This window comes from Antechinus flavipes, chromosome 1, assembly GCF_016432865.1.
Source record: "Antechinus flavipes isolate AdamAnt ecotype Samford, QLD, Australia chromosome 1, AdamAnt_v2, whole genome shotgun sequence".
In the NCBI taxonomy this organism is placed as follows: Eukaryota; Metazoa; Chordata; class Mammalia; order Dasyuromorphia; family Dasyuridae; genus Antechinus; species Antechinus flavipes.
In genome coordinates this window covers 639,228,624-639,245,643 of record NC_067398.1, presented here as the reverse complement: position 1 = coordinate 639,245,643, position 17,020 = coordinate 639,228,624, and the positions used below count along the sequence as shown (strand labels likewise).

At 36.3% G+C, this 17,020-nt stretch overlaps 1 protein-coding gene across 3 annotated transcripts in view; it reads left to right on the top strand.

Moving 5' to 3' along the window:
- The window catches only part of TRAPPC9 (trafficking protein particle complex subunit 9), a 1,007,235-nt gene that overhangs the window by 263,645 nt on the left and 726,570 nt on the right, over positions 1–17,020 (top strand). The window lies entirely within an intron of this gene.

The following is a 17,020-nucleotide window of genomic DNA, read 5'->3' as shown; positions in this document are numbered from 1 at the left end:
CTCTGTCATGGGGGAGGCCCAGCCCAGAGTCTAAGGCAAAGAGGGACTCCTTAAAGATGATGAGATTCTCTAGATTCCATCATCTGCATTTGACATTTTACTGATTACATCAGATCCCTTATAGTTACAGGTCCTTAATCATTAATCATTCAGATGAGCTTCGATTGACTCTCCATGGAAGAGAAAAAGCGGAATTGTTTCTATGGGGTTGTTCATCTTTATCAAAAAACAATTATGTAATAATAATAAATTACATGAATGTGATCTTTTAAGAATTGTGGGTCACTTTCCTTCTAATTCTTTGAAGTAGCTAGTGAAGCCAGCATGGAATAGTGGAGTCAGAGGACCTGACCTGAATTCCCATTCTGCTTCATATTAGCTTTGTGATTTTGGACAAGGCATTTATCCTTTTTTAGGTTCCTCGTGTATAAAACGAGGGGCTTAGACTAGGTGACCTCTGAGATGCTTCTAGCTCTAAATCTATGCTACTATGATTTATGATTGTAATATTTCCATTGTAAAAATAATAAAACCCAAGCTCAGAAAGGATGTTTAGTGTCATAAGTAAGTGACAGAGACAAACTCAAACTCAGATATGGTAGGTTTTATTAAAGGACACCTAGTTTTCCTTTTTAAAGGAATTTTTAATTTAATTTAATTTAATTTGTTTTAAATTTAATTTAAATTGTTTTTAAAAAATTTAAGAGGATATTAGTTTAAATTCCTCTTATACTACTTTCTTTGGCAAATTACTTTACTTCCCTGAGCCTCAATTTTGCAGAACGAAACCATTGGATTAGATAATCTTTAACGTCCCTTCAAGTTCAAAATCATTTTATTCTTTGAGGGTAATAATTGGACAGTTACACTGTTGCCACATCCAACATTTTCACCTCCCTACTCAGTAAATTAAATGGCTCCTCATCACCTCCAGCATCAGATACAAAATTCTCTGTTTGGCATACTAAGCTCTTCATAATCTAATTCCTTCTTATCATTCATAGTCTTCTTATACCTTATTCATCTTCACTTACTTATCTACACCTCACTGTTTCATAAATTCAACACTCCATTTCTTATCAATGGGCATTTTCTCCAGTTCTCCATGTCCATAATGCTTTCCTTCCTCATCTCTGCCTACTGATTTCCCTCACTTCACATCCTGACTAAAATTCTCTTTTCCATAGGAAGCCTTTTCTAACCTTTTTTAACTCTGATGCCCTCCATCCATTAATTATATCTTATTTGTCTTATATGTAGCTTGTGTGTGTGTGTGCACATATGTGTGTATGTGTTTTGAAGTTTCCACTGATTGGATTGTGAGCTCCTTCACGTCAATTCAATAAACATTTATTAAGTACCTACTTTGTACCAGGTACTGTGCTAAGTGATGGAGGGGAATACAAATACAAGCCAATAGTAAGGTAGTCTCTGCCCTTAAGGAGCTTCCATTCCAGTGGAAGAAAAGGACATGTCAAAGGGGAGCTGCCTATCTTGGGGATAACAAATGTGGAGGCATTGTGGAGAAAGTCCAGACACTCAGGAGTGCAGCCTGGAGACTAATATAAAGACATGTCTAGTGCGGACCTTCTTAAAAAGATGGTTCTGGGAGGAACCAGACAGAGAGAGAGAGAATGGTAGTAGTGGGTGTATGGAGTCCGGGGGTGTAGTGAATTTTGAGGGTGAAGAGTTTCCTAAGGTCATTTTAGAGAAGATCCAGTTGAGTTAGGAGTATAACCTGGAAAAGAATGAAAGAATCTAGACTAACTCCTAACTGAAATCCTTACCTGGCAGGATGGCAAATGGTCATGGAGCCTTGCATATTTCCTGCTATGAGGGACTTCATTGCATTTTTGGATAGATTTAATTATTGGGTAGTTTTTCCTTGAATCAAGTAAAGAAGCTACCTTTTTATATCTTCTATCCTAGTAGAAGACTATTCCTAAATTTTTTTAATTCTTAATTTTACTCCCAGTAGTGTACATTGGAGAATTAAAACAACAATTTAATCCAGTTTTCATTTAATAATCTTTTAAGTAGTTGGAGATAGCCATCTTATTCCTGATAAATGCTAGCCAGGCACCTGAAATGAGTTATTTACTAAAACTGGAAATCATGAATTGATCTCTGGATTTCCTAAAAGATAAGGCAAAAATGGAAACATTTTTGTTGCTGTTTGTCTTCCAAAAAAATAGAGGAAACTATTGGAATCTTTACAAACTTTTAAGTCATTAGAGTTGATAGAGACAATAATTATCTAATTTAGCATGGTTCAGTATCACTGATCTGATTTTACAAGGAGATGTCATGGACCAGAAGAAACAAGGTACTAAGTGGAACTGAGAAACAATGCTTGTGTTCACACCTTTACTCATTGGAGTTCACAAGTATGGGAGAATCACAAAGTTAACTTTGTAACTTTATGAATTCACACCTCCCTTGAAGTTCTTAGGGCCAGAAAGCACTCTGGGAAGAAACCCATAATCCCTCTCTCTCATATCCCACAATCCCACTCTCGGAGAAGGAGCATAAATAGAGCTTCAGGGAGCCAGTCAAGTGAGTTACTTTGAAACATTGCCAGAGGTCGGAGAGGAGCATTCTGGGAGGAAGCCCACAAGCCCTCTCTTGGAGGCAAGAGAGATTCATTTTCAGTTTTTACCTTGGTGCTGGCTGGAGGCTGAAGAAAGCAGAGGCAGAAGCAAAGAACAAAGCTGCAAGAGCTCTTGGAATCAAGCAGAGAGATAGGCCTCTAAAAAAACTAACCAGGCTATATTGGAGACAATAAAAGATCTGAACTTTTAACAGCTGGCTGCATTTGGGTGATTATTACTTTTAACTGAAACTAAGGCTGCCTCCAGAAAACCTCCCCAAGAAATCTGCTCCCAGAGAGAACCATTATATTATAAAGAAGAAAAACACCACAGGAAACACTATTAGAGTTTCTCAGAAATAAAGTTAACTTTCTTGTGATAATCCATCCTATCATCCAGACCTTAGAGGATCACTTTTTGAGATGTCATATTTATAACTGATACATTAGCCCTGGGTCATGGATTTGATTATTTTTTAATTCTTTCCTGTTTTGGAATTCTGGGATTCTAAAAATCACATAACTTCTAAGATTTTCAAATTTTGTAGATATATTTAATATTGATCTAATAGTGTTATTAAATATTTCTGAAAGAATTATGGGAAAAACTTTTTTTGCTGACTATGTTAGAACCCAGAACCACCAAAGAAACAACATTATGGTGGAATCGTGAACAAATCTAAAAGGATTTGAAAAAAAAAATCCCCTCTTCCCCCCAGTATTTGTAAATTTGTTAAGATGCTATGTTTGAATAAGGTTTCATGTCAATTGACAGAAGGTTACTAAGAGTTTGGGAAGGGGGAGGAAGTTATGTATAGAGGGATGTTTGGAATAAATAGAACTGCCACCTGCCCTAAGAATGCTTGATTAGTTGTTCTCCCAGGTGGTAGGTCTTGACAAATGGTCTTCCTACTGTGAAGGTTTGGATGTGAGAAATGGAGGAAAAGGTGATGGTGGCTTCTGATTCTGACCATCTGGGTCATATTTTTAGTCTTCAGAATACAGTTTGGAATTCTGGGAGGCAGAAATCTGAACTCACTGAGTAATTGGTTTTCTGTCTTATAGATGATATTTTAGCATTTTAATGGCTACATGCCAATTTAATTGGGGATTTTAAGGGAGCAATGTGGAGCTGGGTTTAGCAACTCACTTTATCTATTCTTTTGTTTCCTAAAAAATAGGGCATTGAATAACTTTAGGATGATGATTATCAAACAACTTATAAGCTGTTTGAAAGCATTCCATGCCCCAATCAAATTTCTGGTATCAATAGCACATATATAATAGAAAAATATATATATATATATTTATGTTAATCCACTATGAGGCCTTTTAGGTGCACTTTGAGGATTGAAGTCAGTTCAGAAAGGCAGCATCATTTAGATTAAAGGGTTTGTAGTCAAAAAATTGAGGGTTAGATTGTAGTTCTGCCTTTTAATACTTGTGTGATATTGGCTTAGTGACTTTCTCTCCTCTGAGCTTTAGTTTTCTCTTCTGTGTGATGAGGAAGTAACATTAGATATCCTCTCAAGTTTCTCCTGTACTGTCTTACCATCATGCAACAAAATTTATAATAAAGAATATAAATATAGAATTGCTCAAGGTCAGTTTAATAGCAAATTTTTATTGCAACAAATAATTATTAGTATTTAATAGATGTACATTGGCCGAGACTTCTGGCCAAGATGGCGGAGAGGAAATACACTGCTGTGTAACCTCTGTGTTTTTCTCTCACTATCCATTTCATTTCATGCCTCTGAATTAATGCTTGACTGAAAAAAAAACATACAATTACTTACCAAGAGAAACCATCCTTGAGACTCGTCAAGAAAGGTCTGTTTTTGCGTGAGGGCGGGGATGGTATTTAAATCGGAAGCAGTCTGCGGGCAGCAGCTGCAGCGAGAGCACAGATAGCAGCTCAGAACCGAGTAGAGCGGAGAGGGGGTGGGGCGTGATCGCAGCCGTCTCTGTGGGGAGAGCTTTGCTACAGGATTAGATACTTTGCTCCGGCAGCGAGTCAGCAGCCCAGCAGAGAAGCTAAAAACACCGGGGGTGAAGAATACAACCCCAAACAGCTGGAGTCTCTCGGGACCTGGCCACCCCTCCCCCACAGTGTCTCAGCGCGCTCGGATCTCAGAGCACAGGCACCATAGCACAGTAGGACCCGTGCGTCACGAATACCCTGCCCCTCCCCCAAAGAAAGCAGCCTCCATTCAAGGGTTTTTTTTCTTCTGTTTCTTTGATAGTTTGTCTTTGATTATTAGACAGAATGAGCAAGAAACTGAAAAAGAATTTAACCCTTGACAGCTTCTATACAGATAAAGAGCAGACTCCAAATCCTGAGGAGACTAAAAACAAACAGTCCCCAGGTGAATCCCCAAAGGAGGAGATCATATGTTCCTCAGCACAGATGAATCTCATGGAGGAAATTAAAAAGGCTCTCACAAGGGAGCTAGAAGAAAAATGGGGAAAGGAGAGGGAGGCTTTGCAAAAGGGGAAGGAGGCTTGGCAAAAGGAGAAGGAGGCTTTGCAAAAGGAGAGGAAGACTTGGCAAAAGCAGAGTGAGGCTCTGCAAAAGGAGAGGGAGGCTTGGCAAAAGAGCCTGGAGAAGTCAGTTAAAGAGAGAGTGGATAAAGAAACCAAATCCTTGAAAAATAGGATTGGTGAACTGGAAAACAAAATTGGCGAAATGGAAAAAAATTCCACAGAACAAAAGAACTCAATTGGACAATTAGAAAAAGATCTTAAAAAAGTGAGTGAAGAAAATACTTCACTGAAAATCAGGGTCCAACAATTGGAATTGAATGACTCGAGGAGACAAGAAGAATCAGTCAAGCAAATCCAAAAAAATCAAACAATGGAAAAGAATGTGAAATACCTTCTGGGGAAGACAACAGACCTGGAAAACAGATCCAGGAGAGACAACTTGAGAATCATCGGACTTCCAGAAAAGTATGATGAAAAAAAGAGCCTGGACACTATTTTCCAGGAAATTATCAAAGAGAACTGCCCAGAAGTCATAGAAACAGAAGGTAAAATAGACATTGAAAGAATTCATCGATCCCCTACTGAAAGGGATCCTAAAATCAAAACACCAAGGAATATAGTGGCCAAATGCCAGAACCCTCAGGCGAAGGAAAAAATACTGCAAGCGGCTAGAAAAACCCAATTCAAGTATCAAGGAGCCACAATAAGGATCACCCAGGATCTGTCAGCATCCACATTAAAGGATCGAAGGGCCTGGAATATGATCTTCCGAAAGGCTAAGGAACTTGGTATGCAACCAAAAATAACTTACCCAGCGAGATTGAGCATCTTTTTCCAGGGAAGAAGATGAACATTCAACGAAGTAAGCGAATTTCATCTATTTCTGATGAAAAAGCCAGAACTTAACAAAAAATTTGATCTACAAGCACAGAACTCAAGAGAAATCTAAAAAGGTAAAGATTAATCATGGGAACTATATTTTGGCTATAAAGATGTATAAAGAATACATGTATACCTTGTTCTAGAAACTAGATGTGGAAAGGACATTGTACCAGAAAAAAGGGAAAATGGGGGTACTACATTTCATGAAGAGGCAAAGAAAACCTAGTATATCTGAGAGAAAGAATGGAGAGGGATGAATATAGTGAGTATTTTACTGCTTTCAGAATTGGCATTAAGAGAAGAATTTTAGACATATTCAATCTATGGTGAAACTTCTCCCACCTCATTGAAAAGTGAGAAGGGAAAAGTGAAAAGGGAAGGAATAAGCTAAGTGGAAGGGAATACGGTAACTGGGAGGGAAAGGGGTAAGTTGGGGAGGGATACTAAAAAAGGGAGGGCTGTGAGAAGCAAGTGGTGCTCACAAGCTTAATACTGGGAAGGGGGGTAAGGGAGTAAGAAGGGAGAAAAGCATAAACCGGGGTTAACAAGATGGCAAGTAATACAGAATTGGTCATTTTAACCATAAATGTGAATGGGGTAAACTCCTCTATAAAGAGGAAGCGGTTAGCAGAATGGATTAAAAGCCAGAATCCTACAATATGTTGTTTACAGGAAACACACCTGAAGCGGGGTGATACATGCAGGTTAAAGGTAAAAGGTTGGAGCAAAACCTACTATGCTTCAGGTGAAGCCAAAAAAGCAGGGGTAGCCATCCTGATCTCAGATCAAGCTAAAGCAAAAATTGATCTAATCAAAAGAGATAAGGAAGGGCACTATATCTTGCTAAAGGGTAGAATGAATAATGAAGAAGTATCTATATTAAACATATATGCACCAAGTAGTGTAGCATCTAAATTCTTAAAAGAGAAATTAAGAGAGCTGCAAGAAGAAATAGACAATAAAACTATAATAGTGGGAGATCTCAACCTTGCACTCTCAGAATTAGATAAATCAAACCACAAAATAAATAAGAAAGAAGTCAAAGAGATAAATAGAATACTAGAAAAATTAGATATGATAGATCTCTGGAGAAAATGTAATGGGGACAGAAAGGAGTACACCTTCTTTTCAGCGGTTCATGGAACTTATACAAAAATTGACCATATATTAGGACATAAAAACCTCAAACTCAAATGCAGTAAGGCAGAAATAGTGAATGCATCCTTTTCAGACCATGATGCATTGAAAATTACATTCAATAAAAAGCCACAGGAAAGTAGACCAAAAAATAATTGGAAACTAAATAATCTCATACTAAAGAATGATTGGATGAAACAGCAAATTATAGACATAATTAATAACTTCATCCAAGAAAACGATAATAATGAGACATCATACCAAAATGTATGGGATGCAGCCAAAGCGGTAATAAAGGGAAATCTCATATCTCTAGAGGCCTATTTGTATTAAATAGAGAAAGAGAGGGTCAATGAATTGGGCTTGCAACTAAAAATGCTAGAAAAGGAACAAATTAAAAACCCCCAATCAAACACTAAACTTGAAATTCAAAAAATAAAAGGAGAGATCAATAAAATTGAAAGTAAAAAAACTATTGAATTAATTAATAAAACTAAGAGTTGGTTCTATGAAAAAACCAACAAAATAGACAAACCCTTAGTAAATCTGATTAAAAAAAGGAAAGAGGAAAATCAAATTGTTAGTCTTAAAAATGAAAAGGGAGAACTCACCACTAACGAAGAGGAAATTAGAGCAATAATTAGGAGTTACTTTGCCCAACTTTATGCCAATAAATTTGACAACTTAAATGAAATAGAAGAATACCTCCAAAAATATAACTTGCCTAAACTAACAGAGGAAGAAGTAAATATCCTAAACACTCCTATCTCAGAAAAAGAAATAGAACAAACTATCAATCAACTCCCTAAGAAAAAAAACCCCAGGACCAGATGGATTTACATCTGAATTCTATCAAACATTTAAAGATCAATTAACTCCAATGCTAAATAAACTATTTGAAGAAGTAGGGATTGAAGGAGTCCTACCAAACTCCTTTTATGACACAGATATGGTACTAATACCTAAACCAGGTAGGCTGAAAACAGAGAAAGAAAATTATAGACCAATCTCCCTAATGAACATTGATGCTAAAATCTTAAATAAAATATTAGCAAAAAGATTACAGAAAATCATCCCCAGGATAATACACTATGACCAAGTAGGTTTATACCAGGAATGCAGGGCTGGTTCAATATTAGGAAAACTATTAACATAATTGACTATATCAACAACCAACCAAACAAAAACCATATGATCATCTGAATAGATGCAGAAAAAGCATTTGATAAAATCCAACAGCCATTCCTAATCAAAACACTTGAGAGCATAGGAATAAAAGGACTTTTCCTTAAAATAGTTAGGAGCATATATTTTAAACCTTCAGTAAGCATCATATGCAATGGGGAAAAACTGGAACCTTTCCCAGTAAGATCTGGAGTGAAGCAAGGTTGCCCACTATCACCATTATTATTCAATATTGTATTAGAAACACTAGCCTCTGCAATAAGAGTCGAGAAAGAGATTAAAGGAATTAGAGTAGGCAATGAGGAAACCAAACTATCACTCTTTGCAGATGATATGATGGTATACCTAGAAAACCCCAGAGATTCTACTAAAAAGCTATTAGAAATAATTCATAATTTTAGCAAAGTAGCAGGATACAAAATAAATCCCCATAAATCCTCAGCATTTTTATACACCACCAACAAAATCCAAGAGCAAAAGATACAAAGAGAAATTCCATTCAAAATAACTGTTGATAGCATAAAATATTTGGGAATCTACCTACCAAAGGAAAGTCAGGAATTATATGAGCAAAATTACAAAAAAGTTTTCACACAAATAAAGTCAGACTTAAATAATTGGAAAAATATTAAGTGCTCTTGGATAGGCCGAGCGAATATAATAAAGATGACAACACTCCCTAAACTAATCTATTTATTTAGTGCTATACCAATCAGACTTCCAAGAAAATATTTTAATGATTTAGAAAAAATAACAAGAAAATTCATATAAACAATAAAAAGTCGAGAATCTCAAGGGAATTAATGAAAAAAAAAATCAAATGAAGGTGGTCTAGCTGTACCTGATCTAAAATTATATTATAAAGCAGCAGTCACCAAAACCATTTGGTATTGGCTTAGAAATAGATTAGTTGATCAGTGGAAAAGGTTAGGTTCACAAGACAGAATGGTCAACTATAGCAATCTAGTGTTTGACAAACCCAAAGATTCTAAATTTTGGGATAACATTTCATTATTTGATAAAAACTGCTGGGATAACTGGAAATTAGTATGGCAGAAATTAGGCAAGGACCCACACTTAACACCACATACCAAGATAAGATCAAAATGGGTCCATGACCTAGGCATAAAGAACGAGATTATAAATAAATTAGAGGAACATAGGATAGTTTATCTCTCAGACTTGTGGAGGAGAAAGAAATTTGTGACCAAAGATGAACTAGAGACCATTACCGATCACAAAATAGAAAATTTTGATTATATCAAATTAAAAAGTCTTTGTACAAACAGAACGAGGGCAAACAAGATTAGTAAGGAAGCAACAAACTGGGAAAACATCTTTACAATTAAAGGTTCTGATAAAGGCCTCATTTCCAAAATATATAGAGAACTGACTCAAATTTATAAAAAATCAAGCCATTCTCCAATTGATAAATGGTCAAAGGATATGAACAGACAATTTTCAGATGAAGAAATTGAAACTCTTACCACTCACATGAAAGAGTGTTCCAAATCACTATTGATCAGAGAAATGCAAATTAAGACAACTCTGAGATATCACTACACACCTGTCAGATTGGCTAAGATGACAGGAAAAAATAATGATGAATATTGGAGGGGATGCGGGAAAACGGGGACACTGATGCATTGTTGGTGGAGTTGTGAACGAATCCAGCCATTCTGGAGAGCAATCTGGAACTATGCCCAAAAAGTTATCAAACTGTGCATACCCTTTGATCCAGCAGTGTTTCTATTGGGCTTATACCCCAAAGAGATACTAAAAAAGGGAAAGGGACCTGTATGTGCCAAAATGTTTGTAGCAGCCCTGTTTGTAGTGGCTAGAAACTGGAAAATGAATGGATGCCCATCAATTGGAGAATGGCTGGGTAAATTGTGGTATATGAATGTTATGGAATATTATTGCTCTGTAAGGAATGACCAGCAAGATGAATACAGAGAGGCTTGGAGAGACCTACATGGACTGATGCTAAGTGAGATGAGCAGAACCAGGAGATCATTATACACTTCGACAACGATATTGTATGAGGATGTATTCTGATGGAAGTGGATTTCTCTGACAAAGAGACTTAACTGAGTTTCATTGGATAAATGATGGACAGAAACAGCTACACCCAAAGAAGGAATACTGGGAAATGAATGTGAACTATTTGATTTTTTATTTTCTTCCCGAGTTATTTTTACCTTCTGAATCCAATTCTCCCTGTGCAACAAGAGAACTGTTCGGTTCTGCAAACATGTATTGTATCTAGGATATACTGCAACATATTTAACATATATAGGACTGCTTGCCATTTTGGGGGGGGGGAGGAGGAAGGGAGGGGAAAAAAAAAACGAAACATAAGTGATTGCAAGGGATAATGCTGTGTAAAAATTATCCTGGCATGGATTCTGTCAATACAAAGTTATTATTAAATAAAATTAAATTTAAAAAAAAAAAAGATGTACATTGGCCTAGGAAGTGGTAAATGCAAAGGTAAATGAGGCATGAGCTTATAATCTAGGAATAGGAATAGGACACTAATAGTGATAAATGCAACACAAATCAGAATGTGATAAAAACATAAAGGGAACATAAAGAATTTTTAAATGAGAAAGGATTTACATACTTGGAGAAGCAGAGAAGCTTCCTGATGGAGATTGCATTGTAGCTGGGTCTTGATTGATTGATAGGATATCAACAGGCCAAGATGGGAATATGGGAAGAAGGCCATTCCAGACTTGGTAGAATATATTCATGTGAAGATGGATGCTATAGTTTTGCAAAGTTCTGCAAAGACCTTTTTCACATAAAGCAAATCTGATAATAGAAGAGAAACCTCCACCATATGTTCCCTTCATGCAAGTCCTCAGCAAGTGATTGGATTGTACAATATTAATTCCTTAAAAACTCTTATTGATGATGGAACATGATTGATGTTTTCTAGTCATTCTGTTATGATTTTCAAGGGAGTTATCCTCATTAAAACTTTGCAATGCCAGTGAGTATGACTGTGAGAAAAGAAGTTCACTTTACTCGTTTCCTTCTGAGAATAGATAGGATCAACAAGAAGAATTTTTAAAGCTATATTAGAGAGAAAAGGAAGAAGAAAAATAGAATAGAACTTGTGGTGGAATGCTCTATGATAATTAATCAGAGACACACAGGCATGCTGCTCAGTTCTTTTGTTTATTGTATTTTCCCCCCAAAAAAGAGTATCTTTGACCTAGAAAGGGCAGTATAGAAGTGGCTGATACCCAAGACAAGTGAGGAGGCTAGCTTTCTCCAATGAGTTCAAGTCCTCTTACCCAGAGGATCAGCATCCTTGCATAATGAATTAATTAGCAGATGTCATCACACATCTTCTGTTAATCTTACATCATGGAGAATAGAAGAGGCAATGTAGTATTAGACAAGCGCAAATATTGTAACATTTCAAAGTAGGGAAAAGAATTGAACCAGGACAACATAGAACACTGAGCTCGATTCCAAAGAATGTTGAGAACAAGATAGTTATTGGACATGTAGACAAAAAAAGGGATGATCACAGAGAGCCTGCATAGTTTCATCAGGGACATATGTTGCCAGGTTAACTATATTTTCTTGTTTTGACAGTGTTACTAAACTAATAGATTAGTGGAATGATATAGATTTAGTTTAGTTAGATTTTAGGGATATATTTGATGAAGTCTCCAAGTTTCTGATGCTCATATTGTGGAAAAGATAGAGAGATGTGGGGTAGACAGTAATATAGCTAGATGCATTTGGAACTTGCTAAATGACCAGACCTAAATATAATTATTAATTGTTTAATCTTTCTTGAAAGAAGGTTTCCAGTGAATATCCTCAGTGATCAGTGTTTGGTCTTGTGCTATTTTTTTTTTAAAATAAGTTTAGTAATAGCTTAGATAAAGTACTTATCAAATTTGCAAATGCTATAAAGCTAGGAGGGACAATTAATAAGGATCCAAAAATATCTTAGCAGGTTAGAATATGGAGCTGGATCTGATGAGATGAAATTTAATAAAGTTTGACAATAGGTTTAAAAATGAACTGTACAGGTATAAGGTGGAGGCATTTTTACAGTCCTTTTTTTCCCCTGAAGAACATCTGGGGACATTAGTGAACTGAAGGGAAGGGGAAGGGAATAAATATTTTCATAAAGTCTACTATGTGTCAGGTATTTTTACAAACATTATCTCATTTAATCTTCACAGAAACTCTGGGAGTGAAGTGCTATTATTATCCTCATTTTACATCTGAGGAAACTGATAGACACAAGTTCTGACTTGCTCAGGGTCACATTGCTAGTAAATATCTGTGTTCAAATCTGAACTTAGGTTTTTACTAATTCCAGGTTTAATGTTCTATCCACTGTGTCACAAGCTTAGTATGAGTCAACATAGCTTCAAAAAGTAAAGAAGTGTGATATCTTTACTATATGCTATCCTTATCAGACCTTGACTTGTGTTATTGTATTCAATTCTAGCCATATAGATTAGGAAGAACCCTGAGAAACTGTAACTTTTTGGAAGACAACAGTGTAGATGGGCAAGAGCCTTTAGTTTGTGTTGTTTAAAGACCATTTGCAAAAACTGATGTTTAGCCTGGAGAAAAGAGGGCTCAAGGGAACATCATTATTGAATTATAGTAGTTTTCTTTGTGGAAGAGGGATTAAGCTTGTTCTATTTGATCCAAGTTAGGAAAACTAGAAACAATGGATAGAGATCTCAGAGGCAATTTTAGCTTGATGTCTGGAAAAATTTCCTAGGAATTAGAAAAGACAAAAGAAGGCTGTCTTGGGAGACATTGGTTTTCCCTGTTTTTGGAAGTCCTTAAGCAAAGACTGGATGAATGCTTCTTGGACATGTTTCAGAAGGATTTAGAGATGGGGGGTGATATAGATTAAATAGTTGTCTTCCAACTTCTATCATTTTGTGAGAGTCAGCTTTTGATCAGAAAACTGTTGGAAATACATGGGAAAGCTGTTGGAATACATGGGAGCCACCTGACAGTGGCTGCTGGAGATCCAACTCATAATGGGTCTCCTCTTGTGAGAGGATGATACAAGGAGACTGAAAGACAGTTGCTGTTCTCTGATCTCTCTGACTAAGAAGCCATTGGGTTGTCTGACCTCTCCCTTCTTCCTCCAATTTATCTCATTCCAGTCTGCAACACCTGTGTCAGCAAAGGCTGCCTTGCAACTCCTTCAGATGCTATAATCCACAGTTGTGAAGGCTCCCAGAGAATTGACCTGTCCCTTAACAGAAAACTGTAGATCTTTTCCCAGCAATTTAGCACGTTTACCTAGAAGTCTAGTTTTGTGGAATTCCTCTTTAAAATTTTCAGATCCTTGTAGTAATAATTTTAAACATTATATTTGTTGTTAATGTCTATCACATGAATAGAATGGAGAAATTGTTTTTCCCCAAATTATGGAATTTCATAAAGATGTTGTCTAAAATGATAAGATAGGCTTTGTACAAGGGCTTTGCACATGGAAAATCGTTTAACATAATGACTTTTTAAAGTCTGACAATTAGTTTCTTGATAAGATAGGAGGATAAAATTCACCAGACAGCTTCCTTTTATTGGTGTTTTGAAAGAAAGTTTTATTTTCTCCTGTTTTTCTTTCCAAACATCATGTTAATTTGATTTTCTTGTTTATTTATTTATTTTACTTATTTTAAAAAAGAGGTTGTCTGATAATTAAATGTGACATTTGAGTTTAAAAGAATGAGATATTTCAACATCATCTTCTTCTCTCTAATGCTGCCGTACACCCTCCATTGATTGGGAAATCTTTGTGGGCTAAAGCCAGTGTATATTTCACTTTTTCCTTTGTAGCCCCATTTTCTTGCTTAAATTGTCTAGTAGTTAAAAAAAAAGTTAGTAGGAAATAGTAGAGTTAATTTATTCAGTCAACAAACATTTATTGTTTGATATGAAAAAGGATTTGAAGTGAGTTTAATCTTATTTTTAAAAAATAGCTTTTTATTTTTCTAAATACATGTAAAGATAATTCTCAACATTTACCATTGCAAAGTCTTGTATTCAAAAATGTCCCCCTCCCCTTTCTCACTTTCCCAGACAATAAGCAATCCAATATAAATTAAACATGTGCATATCATCTAAACATATTTCCATATTTGTCAGGCTATATAAGAAAAATTGGATCAAAAGGGGAAAAAAATGAGAGAAAACAAACAAGCAAACAAACAACAACAACAACAAAAAGGCGACAATACTCTGCTTTGATCCACATTTAATCTCCATAGTTCTCTTTCTGCATAAGTGTTAGGTTAAGATTTCTACAGAATGGCTCGCTTCCACAAGAAAACCTAAGATACCAGGTTTTATGAAATTGTTTAATAACAATGAATATAATAACAATGAATTACCAAAAAAAAAAAAAAAAAAAAAAAAAGGAAAATAAGAATTGGCAGTTCAGTTCTTACAGTAAAAGCACTTAAGGCATCCTATGATTAATATAACTATTACATACAAAAAGATACATAAACTAGAAGAGGAGAAGAGAAAGAATACATCACCAATTTGGGGAAGCACCAATTTTGCAGACCTCTGGCTGGGGAATCCCAGATTACAGCCCTGCAAGTCCTGATCAGGAGAGTCCCAGGCAGAACATCCTCTTCATTGGTGAGATTCCAGTTTGATTATTGATCTATCATGACTTAAATAGCCCAGGTAACAAAGGTGGCTAAATGCCAATTATACTGACTTCACTTTCTTTTTTTTTTTTTTTTATTTTTTATTTTATTTTTTTTTAAATTTTTTATTTAATAATTACATTATATTGACACTCATTTCTGTTCCGATTTTTTTTTCCCCTCCCTCCCTCCACCCCCTCCCCTAGATAGCAAGCAGTCCTTTATATGTTGGATATGTTGCAGTATATCCTAGATACAATATATGTTTGCAGAACCGAACAGTTCTCTTGTTGCGTAGGGAGAATTGGATTCAGAAGGTATAAATAATCCGGGAAGAAAAACAAAAATGCAGATAGTTCACATTCGTTTCCCAGTGTTCTTTCTTTGGGTGTAGCTGCTTTTGTCCGTCATTTATCAATTGAAACTCAGGTCTCTTTGTCAAAGAAATCCACTTCCATCAAAATATGTCCTCATACAATATCGTTGTTGAAGTGTATAATGATCTCCTGGTTCTGCTCATTTCACTTAGCATCAGTTCATGTAGGTCTCTCCAAGCCTCTCTGTATTCATCCTGCTGGTCATTTCTTACAGAACAATAATATTCCATAACATTCATATACCACAATTTACCCAGCCATTCTCCAATTGATGGGCATCCATTCATTTTCCAGCTTCTAGCCACTACAAACAGGGCTGCTACAAACATTTTGGCACATACAGGTCCCTTTCCCTTCTTTAGTATTTCTTTGGGATATAAGCCCAATAGAAACACTGCTGGATCAAAGGGTATGCACAATTTGATAATTTTTTGGGCATAATTCCAGATTGCTCTCCAGAATGGTTGGATTCGTTCACAACTCCACCAACAATGCATTAGTGTCCCAGTTTTCCCGCATCCCCTCCAACATTCATCATTATTTCTGACTTCACTTTCTTGAGTGAATCCAGAAGGGGGCCAGACTACCAGAGTCTGTCTAGAGTGAAGCTTTACTCCTGAAGTGCCTAGTTCCAATATAGCGTCATTGTTGGATTTGGCTGGAATCCACCCAAGACAGTGTTCTTTAAACTATATTTGTTCCCAGGGTTATTCAGCAGCTGCAAAACAGGGGTGAATAATAGTTCACTGTACTATAATCACCTCAAGGATATGGAGGGAAACTGCGGGCTAAGGTTTATGGAATCTTATCCTTGTACCTATGTGTTATGGACCAGAACTCTCAACTTGAAACAAAGGATTCTTACAAGGTACTAAGTCAGTGGAATTGATAGAGACAATAGTTACCTAATTTAGCATGGTTCAGTATGATTGATTTAATCCTACAAGGAGATGTTATGGGCCAGAACTTGAAACAAGATACTAAGTGGAATTGAGGAGATAGTGGTTAAATCTAGTTTAGCATTGATTTAATCCTACAACACATAATGGTTTCCTAGTGATATAATGATTGGTTTGTACTCAGTGTAGGGTATATAAGCTAGAAGCCTCAGCCAGGGAGATTCAGAGACAAGCAGACAGAAGAGAAGGCTGGAGGCTGGAGCACAAGCCCTTGGACTCGGACAGATTCATCCTATGTCACACTGCCATGGTGGCAGGCTTCACTTCCCCACTGAAACCAAGACTCTGGAAGGCCTCCAGAAAACTAGCCAAGCCCCAAGTGAAGGAGATAGGACTTTGAAAGAGACAATAAAGGATTTGGCCCTGGCTACACTTGTGGTGATTACTGAACTGAAATGAAGGCTGCTCCCAGAGACCTCAAGAAAACCTCAACAAACAACATTACATTTTAGAAAGAACATTACACCTATATCTTTCAATGAGGATGGCTATTTCTATCACAAATCTATTGGAATTGCCTTGAACCACTTCATTGTTGAAAAGAGCCAAGTCCATGACAGTTGATCTTCATATAATCTTGTTGTTACTGTATACAATGTTCTCTTGCTTCTGCTCACTTCATTTAACATTCAATCTGCTCATCATTTATTATAGAACAATAATAATGCATAACATCCGTATGCCATAACTTATTCAGCCACTCTCCAACTGATGGGCATCCACTCAGTAACTGGAAAC